Here is a 7,316-nt window from a genome sequence, read left to right on the forward strand (position 1 = left end):
TGACTTTCAAAGCTTATAAAGTTATAAAAATATTCAGTCTTTTTCGACAAGAAGAAATAAAAAAACACAAACCAGCAAAGAATAGAGACCCATATTCCCAGGCCAAGATTAGTCTTACAATAATGATGATTTAAGATCTTTCCTCTTAACATCACTGAATCTCGTTTTATTTTAACCAGAATTCATTTAAGCAGAAAGGAGTCAGACTAAAATGAATTGCTCTGGGATCACTAGTACCTTTTGAATATTCCCCATTTCTTTCTTATTTCCAAGAAATCGTTTAAATTATTTTTATTTTTACATTTCAAAGCATTTTTTCTTTTACCATCAGCTTCCTTTGGAAGAGAGAAAGGTAGAAAAGAAAGAATGAAAGAAAAAAGAATGGAAGGAAGAAAGGAAGAAATGAAAGAAGAAAAGAAGGAAGGAAAATACAATCCTTGAGAAATATAGTCAAATGAATAAAATTCCCTCATTGGCTATTTCCAAAAAAAAAAAATGTCTCATTCTACATTGAGAGTCTATCCCCCCTCTCAGGAAGTAATATGTTTTAAATTCAATCTTTTAGAGTTGTTTATCATAGCATTCATTAAAGATCTAAAATATGTTTAATATATTTTTATAATGTTACTTTCCTACAAATTATTCTCCTGATTCTTCTCACTTCACTCCATCAGTTCCTAGAGGTCTTCCAGTATCCTCTAAAAGTTTCCTTTTCATAATTTATTTTGCATAATAATATACATTACATTCTTATACAATTATTCATTTAGACATTATCCAATAGGAGGGCCTTCCCTTAGTTTTCAGTGCATTTCTGATACATAAACAACTGCTAAAATATTTATATAGATAGCTATCTTCTTTCATTTTTCTCTGATCTTTATGGAATATTTGTGTAGTAGCAGCAGCATCAGATCAAAATTCATGCACATTTTAGTGACCTTGTAGCTAAATTGCTAAAAGTTAAATCGCCTTAGAGATTCGATACACCAAAGTACAGTTCCACCAATAGTGCATTAACATGTTTACTTTCCCACACCCATTCAACATTTGTAATTTTACCCTTTTAAGTTCTTTGCTACACTATTGCGCAGGGGGTGGGCAGGGGGTTGTAACTTGAACTTTACTTTGTAATCTTCTAATTATTATTGATTTGGAGCATTTTACGTGGGTGTTAATAGTTTAAATTTCTTCCCTTAAAAACTGATTTTCCTAATGATTAATTATTTGTTTATTGAGGAATGACTCATTATAATTTAGTTTTTAGACTTATCAGACTGATATATGTACTTTATCATGATCATCTGTTATGAAGATTTTCCCCACAGTTACACACTTCCTTTGTAATATTTGTTACATTGGCGATTACAGCTCAAATTCTGAAATCCATGTGGGAATTTTACTTTAGCCAAGTACTCTGTATGCATTCATAAGTGCTCATAAAGCCTATGCTCATTAGCCAGCCACATTACACAATTACACACCTGGATGTGTGTGTGTGTGTGTCAAACACACACACAAATATATCGCTATTTTAAATTGTTTTCGCTTTGGTTTTTATTTCATTATCCCCATTTATTTTGCTTTTTTAAAGATTCTACTATACATATTGCATATATGGATACATGGTGTTTTAAATATGCATATACACACATATATATATTCACATATTGATATACACATATTTTTATAGGTAGATTTAGGTATGTATGTATGAAAGTATGAAATTTGGTGATATATCTCAGCAAATATGAGAATTACAAAGACCTTCTAAGTCTTATTATTTATTAGAATTTTCTTTTATTACTATTTTATTATTATTTATTAATTGTCTATTGCAACTGATCTTCCTTCTCAATTTAACTAAATATTCAGCCCTCCAGACTGTTCTACCTCTAGCTACCTTGCCTACCCAGAAATAATTGTCCTTGCAGTCCTTCACACTGATAAGTAAGTCCAGGCCTAGGAGGTTCCCCAATCATGTTGCAAATATTAGTCCCAGGTCAAATTATACTTTGGACTGCCCACTTTCCAACCATTTACTTTGTCATCATAAAATCCTCCCCACTACACATCCAGATCTCATATATTTTGTCTTCCCTTATTAGAATGTAGGTTTTTGGAGAATAGGAGACTTTTGTATTCTATTATTTATTCATAGCTACAGCCTTTAGCCAATGATCAGCAAATAGCAAATTCTTTTTAAATGCCTTCTCTTGCTAACTTCTGTTTAGCTATGTCTGCGTGTATATGTATCTATCATCTATGAATCATTTCTCTATATCTATGTATCATCTACTTATTCATTATTTATGTAAATCTGTCTATCTATCCATCTATCTATCTATCTACCTATCTACCTACCTACCTATCTATCTATCTATCTATCTATCTATCTATCTATCTATCTATCTATCTATCTGTCTGTCTGTCTATCCAACTATCTGATACCTGACCAAGGATTTTCTTTAAAGCAATCTTCACTTAGAATTAGAAAGTCTGTGCTTGGTAAACTTTAGTGAGTAGGGAACCACTTTCTCTCAATGCAGTTTATGCACTTTTTGGAAAGCTCTTCTTGCTAAAAAGTTTTATACAATATACCTTAATCTGCCATTCTCTAATTTCTATGTTCTGAGACCAGGTAGAACAACAACCTAATTCCTTATATACATGTCAGCCCTTCAAGCACTTGAAGGCAGACATCATGTCCCTTTAATGTTTTATTTGGACTAAATGTTCCTGGCTCTTTCATTTGACTTTTTCTTTAGTTGAATAAACCAGAATAAACCAGAGAAAGTAACAACTATTTAATTTTCCATAGGGCACTTTTGACATATAAATTTCACAGTCCTCCAGAACCTCTAGGTTTCTCCAACCATGGAAACTGTTGCATAACTTTGTTACATACCCATTACATTATTTTGTTAGAAAGCTCTCTTGTTACTGGCCTTATAATTGAACATTTACTCCTTTAAAACTTTATTTTATTAGATCTGACCCAATGTTATTGCCTGTTGAAATCTTCTCCAATCCAAACTGTCATCTAATGTTCTAGCTATTTGCCTCTATCCCCAATTTAGTTGTAACTGAAAATTTGGTAAACAAATATTTTGTATTTTCTTTTATTAAAAATTACTGTCATGTGAGGTGAAATCAAAATGGTATATTAGTAAGAAGAAAACACAGATATTTCTCTGAAATATCTCCAGACCCAGAAATCAAAACAGGCTGAATCATTATGGGAAAATACCAAATAAATTAATCATAGTGAGGCATTTTTTCTAGCTCAAGCTGACACCAGGAGACAAACAAAAAGTTGAGACTACTCTCAGGATACTGAGGCACCCAGAAAATGAATATGTATCTTACGAAGAGAAAGTCACAGTCCTCAAGTAGAGCACTACCATGGAACAGGAAGCTATCTGGTAGTTCTGTCACCTTTTACCTAGTTCTTGGTTATAGATCTAGGGAAGAATGAAAATGGGAATTTACATCCAGAGATAAGCTGCAGTATAAAGAGTGGTTGCCAGCCCCAGGATATGCCCATGGTCCAGTTTCTATTCCAGTCTAATATCAACAGAAGAATAACCAAACAGCAATCCCAAGCAAAAAGGTAGACTGAAGTACTGATATTCTGAACAACCCTGAAATTTTCAGCTGCATTGTAGTGGCTGAGTCCAACAGAAAACTCCTGTTGCTCAAAAAAAGCCAATTCAACATTTTGCAGAGATCAGACCAGAGTGTCAACATTCTGTGTCCTGGATCAGAGTATTTTGGGAATACTGAAAGTTTGAAGATCCTTCTGATCTTGGATTAATATGATACTCAACATCTCAAGAAAGCAGCAATAAAACCAGCCTACATATACCCTTTCAAAGTGCTCAGAGTCCAGCCTTAACATGTAGTCCAAAGCTGGGATGTAGGTTGAAAGAATAAACATAAAAAAGGAAAAATTCCACCATAAAAAGCTATTATGATGACAGAAGCAATCAAGACACAAATACAAAGGAAAGATTCTACAAGTAAAGCTTTAAAGACAAATTCTAGAATTCCTGAGATGAAGAAAGAGTCAAATGTTAAAAAAAAAATTCTTTTTTCAATAAAATTAAACTTCCAAAGGAGAAAAAAAAAAGAAAACAAGTGAGAGTTATGGAAGAAAGAATTAGAAATAGAATTAATAGCTTGGTACAATAGGTACAAAACTTTGCCCAAGCATCATGCTCCCTAAAACTTAGAATAGTCCAAAGAACTCAACAGTTCCTTGAGATAAGAGATGTTAAAAAAAATCGAGAGACTGGAAAACATTCAAGAAAATGTAAGGTATCTCAAAACAAAAACAAATGGCTTGTTAGACAAAGGGGGAAAAAAAAACGAGACTCTTTGGCCTACATAAATGCCAAAAGAAAGAAAAAACAAAAAAATCAAGAAAACAAAACAAAAAGAAAAAAGAAACTAGATATCATATTTCAAGAAATTTTAAAGGAAAACTTCATAGAAATCTTTGAAGTAGAATGCCAAATGGAAATAGAAGGAATTCACCAGATATACCTGAAACTCCAAATTAAAACTCCCAGAAACAACATAGCCAAATCTAGTTTCTATGCCAAAGGAAAAACATTTAGGATCACACCTGATTTGACAGTCACCACTGTAAAGGAGCATAGAAATTAGAATATGATATCCCAGGTTTATATGTATGTGTGTTTGTACATATGTTTGCATATGTATATATGTGTGCATATATGTATATGTATGCATGCATATTGTATGCATGTATGTGTGTGTATGTGTTAAATGTTACAGAGGGTGTGGAATGAACATTTAATAAAATAGAGGACTTCTAAACATCCCTCATGAAAATACCAGAGCTGTGTAGAAACTTTGAAATTCAAACATTAGATTTAAGACTTTCATAAAAAGGTAAATACAGACTTATAAAGGACTAAACAGCTTATATTCAATATGGGGAAATGACACATGAATCTCTTCTGCACACTAACAAAATCAAGGGTCATAGAGAGAATTTAAATAGATAAGGCCTTGGAGTAGTTCTGTTATGTTTTGTTGATCTTAAAATAAAAAAGAAAGGAAAGGAAGAGAAGATTATTTTACATAATCAGTGATTACAAGTAGTTATCCACAGAAACAAGGAGGAGGAGTTGCGTGGTGGGTGGGGAAGAGAAGCTAACATTGATACCTCACTCCTATCTGAACTTGTGTTCCTCCTTTGTTTTCCAGCTCAGAAATACATTTCACACAATAAGGAAATAGGAGAGAAAATGTATAAAGAAGGAGAGGGAATTAGAATAAGATTGTAATAAGGAGATATTCTATCAATCAATAAACATTCCTTAAACAAGTACTCTGTGCTAGGCACTGTGCTCAGCACTGAGGTAACAAAAGGAGTCAAAAAAGCCAGTTCCTGTCCTCAAGGTGCTTACAATTTAATGGATAATCTTAAGGAAAACAAATTTTAGGAATATACAAAAATATAGCTTATTTGAGGTGGCAAAGAAAGAGAATTTTATGTGATGTCTATAAATTAAGGAACAGAAGAATAAATTATGATATATAAAACTAATAGAATAATGCTATAAGAAATGATGAAGAAGAGAGTTTCAGAGAAACAGTGAAACATATTAACTGATGGACAAAGAAGTGGAGAGAACTTGGAAAACTACGTATACAATGACAACAATATTATAAAGAAAACTTTGATAAAACTTAAGAGACTCTTCTCAGCATTGTGGAAAATTATGATTCAAAAGGACTAATGATAAAAGTTGATACCCACCTCCTTACAGAGAGGTGAAGGACTCCTATTTCAGAATGAGATAGCTTTTGTTTTTTGGACATGGCTAATGTGGACATTTATTTTGCTTGACTGTACATGTTTATAGAATGAGGATTCATTGTTTTTCTTTCATCCTTAATTAGTTAGTGGAAAGAAAGGAAATGGAATTTTTGCTGACTGAAAAAAATAGTTTAAAATTAAAAATAACTGATTATCAAATGGCTTACAGGTTTTCTGTTTTTGGCTCCTTCCCATTTTTCATTGAAGAAAATTCATAAAAATCCTCACTGAGATTGGACATTACTAAACAAAGTTGGACATCACTCAGAATATAATTCCTTTTAATCTCTCAAAGATTTTAAAATCATTTTCCATTCATCCTGACTTTTTCAAATTCAGAGGTATGAAAATCAAGCATTTTCATATATTTGATATAATCAAGATCCTAGAAATTTCCAGTGAAATTTCTGTAGTATTTAAAGTTTATAATTTTACACATACATGTGTGTGTATATATATACACATATGTGTGTTTGTGTATACATGCATGTGTATATGTATTTTTTTTCCATTGGGACTTAGCACAATTCTTTGTGGCAGCTTTATGATTATTTCTATTTTATATATGAGTAAGTAAATGTTTCAATATTGATTTTTTAATTCAACAGTGGATTACAATTTAACCCAGGCCTTCTAAAATTTACTAAATTGTCTCCTTCAACCTTAAGATGTTACATTTCACTTAGATTATCAAGTTACTAAAAGTAGAGAATAAAGATAAATTACACTGGATTCTTTCTTTTAAATTCAAAGTGTCACATATCAATGTGACCTTACATTGCAAACTGAGGAAGAGCCATTGTCTCTCCCTTCCTGACCAATCTCAAACTGATATTTCTTGCATTTTAATGTAGCCAAAGAATCTCTTAGTTTTTGAGTAAAATTACTCATTCTATGACTCAGTCATACTGTAGCTCATACATTCCAACCTCTTGAGCACAAAGCATATTCTACTAGCCAAAGACTTTAACAGGGAAAGTGCTAGCTAATGGATGGGGAAAGGTTGTGCTGTTGGACTTTATACCAGTCTACTAATAGTCCAACATCCTTTAGGGACTATGTGTCCATCATCAGACAGTAGTGAAACATTGAATTTCAGTAAAAAGGCTTTCTTTTGTGATTCTCTGTAACTCTCTTATCCAATACTGTCACATCAGCTGAGGAAATATCAAGATATCAGTTTTGTCATAATCTGGTTCTTTCCAATAATTAGAGATTTGGCCTATGCCAGTGATGGGGACCTGCATCCTCAAGGCCATTTGTGGCCCTCTAGGTCCTCAAGTGTGGCCTTTTGATTGAATCCAACCTTCACAGAACAAATCATATTAATAAAAGGAGTTGTGGTATAAAACTTGGACTCAGTCAAATGGCTTCACCCAAGGACTTAGAAAGTCAGATGTGGTCTCCAGGCCTCAGGTTCCCTACCCATGGCCTATTCACTGAATTCATTGCACTATTGAGT

The sequence above is a fragment of the Notamacropus eugenii genome, chromosome 4, assembly GCF_028372415.1.
Source record: "Notamacropus eugenii isolate mMacEug1 chromosome 4, mMacEug1.pri_v2, whole genome shotgun sequence".
NCBI classification, from domain to species: Eukaryota; Metazoa; Chordata; class Mammalia; order Diprotodontia; family Macropodidae; genus Notamacropus; species Notamacropus eugenii.